Below are 13,989 nucleotides of genomic sequence, written 5' to 3' on the forward strand. Positions count from 1 at the left end.
CCCCACATTTACCTTGGATCCATCCATTCAACATTCATTTTCCCCTCCCCTTGGGGCCCACAGTGACAGCCAATCTCCATTTCCCGAGGAGCCACGTCCAGAGATACTTGCAACAGTGTTCAGGGCCTGACTTGCTCAACTGCCCTAATGCCCTGGGAGCCACCCTTTCTCTCGAGAGATACTGTTCCCTCTATTTGATGGCATTAGTCCTTTCCAGGATGTGGGGTCCACCCCCACTCTCACTATTTGGGTCTCTCCCCAATGGTACAACCCACCCTGGCAAAATGAGCATTCAGACATTCCCCAGGAGTCCGTCCTGCATCAGACCATCCCCTCTGAGCATCCTAAACAGGTAACCCTCCTAATTATATTTTGATACGATTTTCTCAGCATTTTACTCTCAACCAACACCTGACACTCTCCTATGTTCGTATGTTGCCCCTCTCTCCCCCCAATTTTTTGGGCAATATTACCCATACACCCATCCCCAGCCCCCCTCAAACCCACAAAGCCCCACTCAATGGTAACCCCTTGCTCCCATTTTATCTCTTCTTTGTGCTCATACTTACCACCAGCTCATCATAGATTCCACCCCTGCAGACGTCAGGTCACATCATTCCTCCACCCCCCGATTTCCTGTAAGCCTATCTTCCAGTCTCTAGCTCTCTGAGGCAGCTTGCTTATTTCATATCATTGAGGTCATGTAGTATTTGTCCTTCAATGCCTGGGTTGCTTCACTCAACATAAGGTTCTCAAGATTCATCCATGTTTCATGTGTGTTTGTAGTGTATTTGTTCTTACAGCCCAGTAGTATTCCATTGTATGTATATACCACATTTTATTGATCCAGTCATCTGTTGATGGGCATTTGGTTCGATTCCAACTTTTGGTGATAGTGAACAATGCTGCTATGAACATTGGTGTACATATATCGGTTTGTGTCCTTGTTTTCAGGTCTGCTGGGTATATACCCAGCAGTGGTATTGCGGGGTCATATGGCAAATCTATGGCTAGTTTTTTTAGAAACTGCCAAACTGTCCTCCAAAGTGGTTGGATCCTTCTGCATTACCACCAGCAGTGGATGAGTGTTCCCCTTTCTTCACATCCTCTCCAGCATTTGTATTCTTCTGTTTTTTTCATAGCTGCCAATCTTATGGGAGTAAGATGGTATCGCATTGTAGTTTTGATTTGAATTTCCCTGATAGGTAGAGATTTGGAGCATTTTTTCATGTGCTTTTTAGCCATTTGTATTTCTTACTTGGAGAAGTGTCTGTTTAAATCTTTTACCCATTTTTTAAATGGGTTGTTTATCTTTTTGTTTTCAAGATATAGGAGTTCTTTATATATGCAAGTTATAAGTCTCTTATCAGATAAATGGTTGCCAAATATTTTCTCCCATTGTGTGGGTTCCCTTTTTACTTTCTTGACAAACTCCTTTGAGGTGCAGAAGGCTTTAATTTTGAGGAAGTCCCATTTATCTATTTGTTCTTTTGCTGCTTGTACTTTTGGTGTGATATCCATGAACCCATTTCCTATTACAAGGTCCTGTAGATGTTTCCCTACCCTATTTTCCAAGGTCTTTATGGTCTTGGCTCTTATATTTAGGTCTTTGATCCATCTTGAGTTGATTTTTGTATAAAGTGTGAGATGGTAATCCTCTTTCATTCTTCTACATATGGATATCCAGTTCTCCAGGCACCATTTGTTGAATAGGCCATTCTCTCCCAGTTGAGAGGGATTGGTGGCTTTATCAAATATTATATGGCTATATATATGAGGTTCTATATCAGAACTTTCAATATGATTCCTTTGGTCTGTGTGTCTCTCCTTATGCCAATACCATGCTGTTTTCACTACTGTAGCTTTGTAGTATGTTTTGAAGTCAGGTAGTGTGATTCCTCCAATTTCGTTTTTCTTTTTCAATATGTCTTTGGCTATTTGGGGCCTCTTTCCTTTCCAAATAAATTTCATAGTTAGTTTTTCTAGTTCCTTAAAAAAGGCTGTGTTGATTTTTATTGGGATTGCATTGAATGTGTAGATCAGTTTTGGTAGGATAGACATCTTAATAATATTTAGTCTTCCTATCCATGAACAAGGAATATTCTTCCATTTATTTAGGTCTTCTTTGATTTCCTTGAACAGTCCTGTATAGTTCTCATTTTAAAAGTTTTTTGCATCTTTAGTTAAATTTGTTTGTATATATTTGATTTTTTTATTTACTATTTTGAATGGTATTTGTTTCTTAATTTCCTTCTGATCTTGCTCATTATTGGTGTACAGAAATGCTAATGATTTTTGTGCATTGATCTTATAACCTGCGACTTTACTAAACTCATTTATGAGTTCTAGAAGCTTTGTTGTAGATCTCTCAGGGTTTTCTACATATAGGATCATGTCATCTGCAAATAATGAAATTTTGACTTCTTCCTTTCCAATTTGAATGCCTTTTATAACTAGTTCTTGCCTCAGTGCTCGAGCAAGTACTTCTAAGACAGTGTTAAATGGAAGGGGAGACAATGGACATCCTTGTCTTGTTCCTGAGTTTAGATGGAAGGATTTTAGGATTTCTCCATTTTAAATAATGTTGGCTGTAGGTTTTTCATATATACTCTTTATTATGTTCAAAAAATTTCCTTGTATTCCAATCTTTTGGAGTGTTTTTATCAAGAAAGGGTGCTGTATTTTGTCAAATGCTTTTTCTGCATCTATAGATATAATCATGTGATTTTTTTCCCTTCAATCTGTTTATATGGTGTATTACATTGATTGATTTTCTTATGTTGAACCATCCTTGCATACCTGGAATAAATCCCACTTCGTCGTGGTGTATAATTCATTTGATGTGTTGTTGAATACGATTAGCAAGTATTTTGTTAAGTATTTTTGCATGTAGGTTCATTAGAGAAATTGGTCTGTAATTTTCCTTTCTTGTGGTGTCTTTGTTTGGCTTTCATACTAGCGTAATGTCGGCATCATAGAAGGAGCTAGGCAATGTTCCTTCTGTTTCAATTCTTTGGAAGAGTTTCAGCAGGATTGGTGTTAGTTCTTTCCGGAATGTTTTGTAGAATTCACCTGTGAAGGCATCTGGCCCTGGGCTCTTCTTAGTTGGGAGGTTTATAATGACTGATTCTATCTCTCTGCTTGTGATTGGTTTGTTAAGATCATCAATTTCTTCTTTCGTCAATATGCGCTGCTTATGTGTTTCTAGGAATTTGTCCATTTCCCCTCAATTGTCATTTATGTTGGAATATAGTTTTTCAAAGTATCCTCTTATGATAGTCTTTATTTCTGTCGGGTCCGTGGTGATATCACCTTTCTCATTTCTTATTTTTTGTATTTGTATCTTCTATTTTTCTTTGTTAGTCTCGATAAAGGTTTGTCAATTTTGTTGATCTTCTCAAAAAACCAGCTCTTGGTCTTGTTTATCTTTTCATGTGCTTTCTTATTTCCTATTTCATTTAGTTCTGCTCTTATCTTTGTTATTTCCTTCCTTCTATTTCCTGTTGGATTACTTTGCTGTTTTTTTTTTAATTCCGTCAAATGTGCAGTTAGTTCTTCAAAATTTGCTCTTTCTTCTTTTTTGATATATGAATTTATGGCAATAAATTTCCCTCTCAGTACTGCTTTTGCTGCATCCCATAAGTTTTCGTATGTTGTGTTATCATTATCATTTGTTTCAAGGTAGTCATTGATTTCTTTTGAGATTTCCTCTGTGACCCACTGTTTTTCTAAGAGTGTGCTGTTTAATTTCCAAATTATGTGAAATCTGGGCCTCTGTCCCTTGCAAATTTCCAGCTTCACTCCCCTGTGGCCAGAGATATTGTTTTGTATGATTTCAATCTTTCTGAATTCATTTAGCCTTTCTTTGTGGCCTAGCATATGGTCTATCTTGGAGAATGATCCATGTGCACTTGAGAAAAATGTATATCCTGCTGTGTTTGGGTGTAATGATCTATATATGTCTATTAGATCCAGCTCCTCTAATATACTGTTCAAATGTTTTGTTTCTTTAGTGATTCTCTTTTGAGACGTTCTGTCAAGAATTGATAGTGATGTATTAAAATCCCCCACTATAATTGTAGATGCATCTATTTTTTCACTTAGTTTTTCCAGCGTTTGCCTCACGAAATTTGGAGGTGCTCTTGTTAGGAGCATAAATATTTATGATTGTTCGATCTTCTTGACAGATTGTCCCTTTCACTAAAATGTAGTATCCTTCTTTGTCTCTCACAATTGTTTCACATTTAAAGTCTATTTTGTCTGATATTAATATAGCTACTTCTGCCTTTTTTTTTGTTTCGTTTTTGCTTGCTTATATGATTGTTTTCAGCCATTCACTTTCAACCTCCATGAGTCTCTGGGTCTAAGATGTGTCTCTTGTAGACAGCATATAGATGGGTCATATTTCCTTATACAATGTCCCAGTCTGAATCTTTTGATAGGTGAGTTTAATCCATTGACATTCAGTGTTATTACTTTCAAGGAATTATTTGTGTTAGCCATATTTTGATTGGACTTGTGTTTGTCATATTTTGTTTGCTTTCTTTTTTTCCTTCTCTTTTTGTCTTTTATGTTGCTCTTACACTCTCCTCCAACTCTGCCTGTCCTGTTTTTTCCTTTCTTCCTGCAGAACTCCCTTTAGAATTTCTTGAAGGGGAGGTTTCTTGTTGGTATACTCTTTCAGTTTCTGTTTATCTGTGAATATTTTGAACTCTCCATCATGTTTGAATGCTAGTTTAGCTGGATATAGTATTCTTGGTTGGAAATTTTTTTCCTTTAGTACCTTGACTATATCATCCCACTACCTTCTTGTCTCCATGGTTTCAGATGAGAAATCAGCACTTAATCTTATGGAGCTTCCCTTGTATGTGATAGTTTTCTTTTCTCTTGCTGCTTTTAGAATTTTCTTTTTGTCTTGAGCGTTGGATAATTTGACAAGTATATGTCTTGGGGTGGACCTGTTGGGGTTTATGACAAGTGGGGTGTGCTGGGCTTCTTGGATATGTACATCTGTCTCTTTCAGTAGATTTGGGAAGTTTTCAGCCATTATTTCCTGCAACACTCCTTCTGACCCCTTTCCCTTCTCTTCTCCTTCTGGAATGCCTATAATACGTATGTTTGAGCGTTTTGCATTATCATTCAGGTCCCTAAGTGCTAGCTGGATTTTTTCTATCTTTTTATCGACCAATTCTACTATCCGTTTGATTTCCGATGTACTGTCTTCCACATCACTAATTCTCTGCTCTGCCTCTTCTAGTCTGCTGATATTTGCTGCAAGTGTATTTTTGATTTCTTGAACTGTCGTGTTCATTCCCCTCATATCTGTTATCTTTTTGTGTATGTCTGCAATTTCCCCTCCAAGTGTTGTCTTCATGTTGTTAACCTCTTTCATTACTTCATCAAATTTGTCGGTGATAAATGTTCTGAGCTCTTTCATTGCTCCCCTTCCTGATTTTTAGTTTGTTGATTGGATTCAGCCATGTTTTCCTGATTACTGGTTTGGTTTGTAAATTTTTGCTGCTTTCTGGTCATCATTTTATCTTGATGGGTTTAATCAGTTCCATAGCTTCTTTGTCTAGTCTTGGAGCTTAATTAGCTGTTGTTTTTACATAAGTGTTATATCTTCTCTTTGTCACTTTGTTCTTCTTATTCTAATTTCTTATTGCTGGTTGAGTTCACTTTAAAGGAAAATATTAGGACCGAGGAAAGGCAATTGTGTAAGCAAGGAAAAAGTGTAAAGTAGTATTGGTGATATATGTTAACAGAGCAACAATATGCAAACTGGGAGGATGGATGTTAGATTCATGTAAGTTGTGTAGAGTTATAGCAGTAGGTAGAGTACCTATAATGAGGTAGTCGACTGAATATGGGAGGAATATGGTATGAATTAAAAAGCTATTGTTTTCATGAGAGAGGGAAAGAGAAGAGAAAGGCAATAGTTTCAAGAGTGAATAACAGGGAAATGGACTTTGGCCCAGTGGTTAGGGTGTCCGTCTACCACATGGGAGGCCCGCAGTTCAAGTCCCAGGCCTCCTTGACCCATGTGGAGTTGGCCCATGTGCAGTGCTGATGCGTGAAAGCAGTGCTGTGCCATGCAGGGGTGTCCCGCACATAGGGGAGCCCCACACGCAAGGAGTGCGCCCCGTAAGGAGAGCCACCCAGTGTGAAGGAGGGAGCAGCCTGCCCAGGAATGGTGCCGCCCACACTTCCCATGGCGCTGACAACAACAGAAGTGGACAAAGAAACAAGACGCAGCAAAAAGACACAGAAGACAGACAACCAGGGGAGGGGAGGGGAATTAAATAAATTTTAAAAATTAAAAAAAATCTTTAAAAAAAAAGAGTGAATAACAGACAGAAAACAAAACAAAGGTATTACAAATTAAGAGTTAGACACTTTGTGGATCAAAGAAAGGGAGGTGGAATATAGGAGAGACAGTAGATGATGTAGTATATCAAGATGTAGGGGAAAGGGGATAGTGTAGGCAGCCAAAGTCTATTCACACAGAAATGAGGCAGTGGAGGATGAGGAAACCCAGCAAATGTGAGGTGTTCCCTGCAGCACCTATTGTATAGTTAAGATAAAATAAAATAAGAAGAAAATGAGGGACGAGACAAAAATAAAAGAGAAGATGGGAAACGGACTTTGGCCCAGTGGTTAGGGCGTCCGTCTACAATATGGGAGATCCGCGGTTCAAACCCTGGACCTCCTTGACCCGTGTGGAGCTGGCCATGCACAGTGCTGATGCGCGCAAGGAGTGCCATGCCACGCAGGGGTGTCCCCCACGTGGGGGAGCCCCACGCGCAAGGAGTGTGCCCATGAGGAAAGCTGCCCAGCGTGAAAAGAAAGAGCAGCCTGCCCAGGAATGGCGCTGCCCACACTTCCCGTGCCACTGAGCCGCTGACGACAACAGAAGCGGACAAAGAAACAAGACGCAGCAAATAGACACCAAGAACAGACAACCAGGGGAGGGGGGGAAATTAAATAAATAAATAAATCTTTAAAAAAAAGAGAGAGAGAAGAAAGGAAGAAAGAAAAAGGGGGTGGGTATAGGGTGGGGAACAGGTAGGGAAAAGAAAAAAAAGATATACACCAATCCCAACAGCCACAATAACAATAAAAAAAAACCTAAATAACTGAAAAAAAAAAGACTTTTGGGGATATGCTGGGAGAAAAGACTAGGGGATAATGCAATGTTAGTAATCAGGACATTAAAAAAATAAAAAATAAGATAAAATGAAAATAAAAACAAAACAAAATGAAACAAAAAAGAAAAAATGCAAACGTTGAGGCCTAGGACATTCAAGGACCTCAGATGGACCTCAGGGCATGATGGATTCAGGGATGGAACGTCTGAGATATTGAAGACTCAAGAGGTATGAATCTCTGGGGTGTGGGCCACCAGGGTTTAGGGGACTCAGACCTGGCAAACTCAAATCTGGTCAACAGGGAGCCTGGGAGCACCGCAGTGTAACACAGCCTTCAGGGATCTCTGCACCTGGGTGCCAGCCCTATGGGGGAAGTTAGATCTGCAAACTCTATCTTATGTGTCTGAACCCCACAATTCACTCACTCACTGGGGTCTATTCTGTGGATGTATCATCAGTTCAGCTTCAGGACAACTCCCACCCTGTGACCCCCCAGAGTGGCCACCTGAGGGCGCCTCTACACTGCAGCCAATTTAATGATGCAGATCACAAGCCAGGCCCGGGGGTGGGGGTCCAGCCAGAAACACTGACAACAGAGTCCAAAACCGAAATTCCCAAGCTTCGCAAAATATTCCCCCAATCGGCTTCCAGACTTGTCCCCCCCTGCCACACCCTGTAACAGCCTCCCAGTTATGTCCCTTTATTGCCAGCAATCTAAGTCCGCTGTAGTTCGGCAGTCAGTCTTGGGGGGGCAGGGCTCCAGGCAGAAGCGCTATTACTTGTGTCCACAATCAAAAATTCCCCGCTTCACAACAAAACCCCTGTTTGTCTCCCCAAATCAGTCTGCAAAGGCGTTCCATCCTGTCAACCCCCTAACAGCCTGGCCAGGGCTTGCAAGTTCCCCAGTACCACAGAGCCTCCAAAAAGTGCATCCACAGCACCAGTTCCATAGCTCCACCCACCCCAGGAGGAAGCGTCCTGCATGCAGCTCTCACCTCCATGCAATAGAGTTTCAATTATATCTTATAGACTAATCCTTTCGATTACCTTCCCACCAAATTGATGTCCAGACACTTCCTGCCCTGCAAAAATCCTGAAACAGCCTGGTCCTGGAGAACCTCCAACGCTGCCCAGCCACTTCTTTGCAGGAGAGACCATCAGGTAAGTTCACTCAGCCACCATCTTCCCCCTCCTCCCACCTCCCTTTCTTTGGCCCCCAAATTGTCCAAGTTTTAATTTCTAATACCTTTGTTCTGTTCTCTGTCTTTTATCCACTCTTGATATTATTGTCTTTCTTTTCTCTTTCCCTCTCTCATGAAAACACTGGACTTTTAATTCATACTATATTCCTCCCCATATTCAGTTGACTGTCATTATAGGTACTCTACTTACTGCTATAACTCTACACAACTTACATGAGTCTAATATCCATTCTCCTAGGTTGTTGCTCTGTTAACATTTATTATGAGTACTACTTAATACATTTTCTTTTCTTACTCATTTTGCTTTCCCTGGCCCTAATATTTTGTTCAAAGTGTACTTAGCCAGCAACAAGAAAATAGAGTAAGAAGAACAAAGTGACAAAGAGAAAACATAACACTTATGCATGAACAACAACTAATTAATTCCCAAGACTAGACAAAGAAGCTAAGGAACTGATTAAACCTGTCAAGATAAAATCATGACCAGACTGCAATAAAAAACTACAAGCCAAACCAATAATCAGGAAAACAAGACCAAATCCAATGAACAAACTAAAAACCAGGAAGAGCAGCAGTACATCGGACAAGTAATTAAAGCTCTCAAAACATATATTAGAGACCAACTTAATGAAGTAAAAGAAGAGATTAACAAAATGAAGAAAACCCTTGGAGAGAATACAGAAGAAATTGCAGTCATACACAGAAAGATAACAGATATGATGGTGCTGAACACCACAGTTCAAAAAATCAAAAATACACTCTCAGCAAATAGCAGCAGATTAGAAGAGACAGAGCAGAGAATTAGTGATGGGGAAGACAGTACATTTGAAACCAAACAGATAGTAGAACAGATCAATAAAAAAAGTAGAAAAAATCCAGCTGAGACTTAGGGACCTGAATGACAATACAAAATGCAAAAATGAATGTATAATAGGCATACCAGGAGGAGAAGAGAAAGGAAAGGGGATGGAAGGGGTGTTGGAGGAAATAATGGATGAAAACTTCCCATATCTACATGTCCAGGAAGCACAATGCACCCAAACACCATAAATCCCAACAGGCCTACCCCAAGACATATACTGGTCAATTTATCCAATGCTGAAGACAAAGAGAAAATTCTAAAAGCAGCAAGAGAAAAGAGAACCACCACATACAAGGGAGGCTCCATAAGATTAAGCACTGAATTCTCATCTGAAACCATGGAGGCAAAAAGGCAGTGGTATGATATAGTCAAGGTACTAAAAGGAAAAAAATATCCAACCAAGAATACTCTACACAACTAAGCTAGCATTCAAAAATGATGGAGAGTTTAAAATATTCACAGATAAACAGAAATTAAAAGAGTATGTCAACAAGAACCCTGCCCTTCAAGAAATACTAAAGGGAGTTCTGCAAGAAAGAAGAAAAAAACAGGAGAGTCAGAGTTGGAGGAGAGTGTAAGAGCAACAAAAAAGAGAAAAAGAGAAGGGAAAAAAACCCCAAAATATGACAAACACAAATCCAAACAAAATATGGCTAACATAAATAATTCCTTGAAAGTAATAACACTGAATGTCAATGGATTAAACTCACCTGTCAAAAGATTCAGACTGGAAGATTGGATAAGGACATATGACCCATCTATATACTGTCTACAAGAAACACATCTTAGACCCAGGGATTCAAGGAGGTTGAAAGTGAATGGCTGGAAAACAATCTTACAAGCAAACAATAACCAAAAAAAGGCAGGAGTAGCTATATTAATATCAGACAAAATATACTTAAAATGTGAAACAATTGTGAGAGACAAAGATGGATACTACATATGAGTGAAAGGGATAATCTTTCAAGAAGAACAAACTATCATAAATATTTACTCTCCTAACAAAGGCGCCTCCAAATATGTGAGGCAAACACTGGGAAAACTAAGAGAAAGAATAGATGCCTCTACAATTATAGTGGGGGACTTTAATACAGCACTATCAACTTTGGACAGAACATCTCAAAAAGAGAATCAATAAAGAAACAAAAACTTTGGACAATATATTAGAGTAGCTGGATCTAATAGACATATATAGATCATTACATCCAAATACAGCAGGATAAACATTCTTCTCAAGTTCACATGGATCATTCTCCAAGATAGATCAAATGCTAAGCCACAAAGAAAGGCTCAATGAATTCAGAAAGATTGAAATCATACAAAATAATTTCTCTGACCACAGTGAAATGAAGCTGGAAATCTGCAAGGGACAGAGGCCCAGATTTCACACCAAGATATGGAAATTAAACAGCATACTCAGAAAAACAGTGGGTCAAAGAGGAAATCTCAAGTGAAATTAATAACTATCTTGAAACTAATGAAAATGATAACACAACATACCAAAACTTATGGGATCCAGCAAAAGCAGTACTGAGAGGGAAATTTATAACCATAAATTCACACATCAAAAAAGAAGAAAGAGCAAAAATTGAAGAACTAACTGCACATTTGGAGGAATTAGTAAAATAAAAACAAAGTAACCCCACAGGAAGAAGAAAGAAATAACAAAGATAAGAGCAGAACTAAATGAAATAGAAAATAAGAAAGCATTTGAAAAGATAAACAAAACCAAGAGCTGGTTCTTTGTGAAGATCAATAAAATTGACAAACCCTTAGCAAGACTAACAAAGAAAAAGAGAGAGAAGATGCAAATACACAAAATAAGAAATGAGAAAGTAGATATCACCACTGACCCCACAGAAATGAAGACTATCATAAGAGGATATTTTGAAAAACTACATTCCAACAAAAATGACAATTCAGGGGAAATGGACAAATTCCTAGAAACACATAAGCAGCCCATATTGATGAAAGAAGAAATTGATGATCTCAACAAACCAATCACAAGTAAAGACATAGAATCAGTCATTAAAAACCTCCCAACAAAGAATTGCCCAGGGCCAGACAGCTTCAGGTGAATTCTACAAAATATTCTGGAAAGAACTAATGCCAATCTTGCTGAAACGCTTCCAAAAAATTGAAACAGAAGGAACATTACTGAACTCATTCTATGATGCCAACATTATCCTAGTACCAAAGCCAAACAAAGACACCACAAGAAAGGAAAATTACAGACAAATTTCTCTAATGAACCTAGACGCAAAAATCTTCAACAAAATACTAGGTAACCATATTCAACAACATATTAAATGAATTATACACCATGACCAAGTGGGATTCATTCCAGGTGTGCAAGGATGGCTCAACATAAGAACACCAGTTAATGTAATACACCATATAAACAGACTGAGGAAAAACTCACAAGATTCTATCTATAGATGCAGAAAAAGCATTTGACAAAATACAGCACAATTTGTTGATAAAAACACTGCAAGAGGTCAGAATACAAGGAAATTTTCTGAACATGATAAAGAGTATATATGAAAAACCCACAGGCAACATCGTTTACAATGGTGAAATCCTAAAATATTTCCCTCTAAGATCAGGAACAAGACAAGGTTGCCCACTATCACCTCTTCTATTTAACATTGTCTTAGAAGTATTTGCTTGAGCACTGAGGCAAGAACAGATATAAAATGGATTCAAATGGAAAAGGAAGAAGTCAAAATTTCATTATTTGCAGATGACATGATCCTATACATAGAAAACCCTGAAAGGTCTACAACAAAGCTTTTAGAATGCATAAATGAGTTTAGTAAAGTCACAGGTTATAAGATCAATGTGCAAAAATCAGTAGCATTTCTATAGACCAATAATGAGCAAGCTCAGGAGGAAATCAAGAAACAAATACCATTTATAATAGTCAATTGAAAAATCAAATGCCTAGGAATAAATTTAACTAAAGATGTAAAAATCTTATATACAGAGAACTACACGACACTGTTCAAGGAAATCAAAGAAGACCTAAATAAATGGAAGGATATTCCCTGTTTATGGATAGGAAGACTAAATATTATTAAGATATCTGTCCTACCCAAACTGATGCACACATTCAATACAATCCCAATAAAAATCAACACAGCCTTCTTTAAGGAACTAGAAAAACTAGCTATGAAATTTATTTGGAAATGAAAGAGGCCCCAAATATCCAGACATATTGAAAAAGAAAAATGAAATTGGAGGAATCACACTACCCGACTTCAAAACATACGACAAAGCTACAGTAGTGAAAAAAAGCATGGTATTGGCACAAGGAGAGACATACAGCCCAATGGAACTAAATTGAGAGTTCCGATATAGATCCTCATATATATAGTCATATAATATTTGATAAAGCCACCAAACTCTCTCAACTGGGAGAGAATGGCCTATTCAACAAATGGTACCAGGAAAACTGGACATCCATATGTAAAAGAGGATTACCAAATCACACCTTATACAAAAATAGATCAAAGACCTAAATATAAGAGCCAAGACCATAAAGACTTTGGAAAGCAGTGTAGGGAAGCATATACACGACCTTGTAATAGGAAATGTCTTCATGAACATCACACCAAAAGCATGAGCAGCAAAAGAACAATAGATAAATGGGACTTCCTCAAAATTAAAGCCTTCTGCACCTCAAAGGAGTTTGTCAAGAAAGTGAAAAGAGAGCTTACACAATGGGAGAAAATATTGGTATCCATACATCTAATCAGAGACTCATAACCTGCATATATAAAGAACTCCTATATAGTGAAAATAAAAAGACAAACAACCCATTTAAAAATGGGAGAAAGATTTAAACAGACACTTCTCCAAAGAAGAAATACAAATGGCTAAAAAGCACATATGGTTTGGAAAAAATGTTCCAAATCTCTAGCTATTAGGAAAATGCAAATGAAAACTACAATGAGATACCATCTTACTCCCATAACATTGGCAGCTATTAAAAAAAAACCAGAAGACTACAAATGCCAGAAGGATGTGGAGGAATGGGAACCCTCATCCAGTGCTGGTGGGAATGCAAAAGGATCCAGCCATTCTGGAGGACAGTTTGGCGGTTTCTCAAAAAACTAGCTGTAGATTTGACATATAACCCAGCAATTCCACTGCTGGGTATATACTCAGTAGAACTGAAAACAAGGACACAAACATATATGCATACCAATGTTCATAGCACCATTGTTCACTATTGCCAAAAATTGGGATCAACCCAAATCCTCATCAACAGATGAATGGATAAATAAAATGTGGTATATACATACAATGGAATACTACTCAGCTTTAAGAATGAATACACTACAAACACATGTGATAACATGGATGAATCTGAGAACCTTATGTGTGTGAAGCAACCCAAGCACTGAAGGACAAATACTGCATGCCCTCAATGATATGAAATAGGTAAACCAAGCTACCTCAGAGAGCTAGAGACTGAATGATAGGCTTAAAGGAAATTGGAGGGGTAGAGGAAGGATGTAAGCTGACACCTACATGGGTGAACTCTACAAGAAGGTGTCGGTAAGTATTTGTACAAGGAAGGGATAAAATGGGGCATAGGGTTACTTTTGCATAGGGTTTTGTGGGCTTGAGGGGGGCTAGGGTTGGGAGTATGGGTAATATTGCCCAAGAAATTGGGGGAAGGTGGGGGAACATATGAACATAGGAGATTGACACATATTTGGTTGAGAGTATAATGCTGAGAAAACTTTTTCAAAAATAAAATAAGGAAGGT

This window comes from Dasypus novemcinctus, chromosome 28 (genome assembly GCF_030445035.2).
Source record: "Dasypus novemcinctus isolate mDasNov1 chromosome 28, mDasNov1.1.hap2, whole genome shotgun sequence".
In the NCBI taxonomy this organism is placed as follows: Eukaryota; Metazoa; Chordata; class Mammalia; order Cingulata; family Dasypodidae; genus Dasypus; species Dasypus novemcinctus.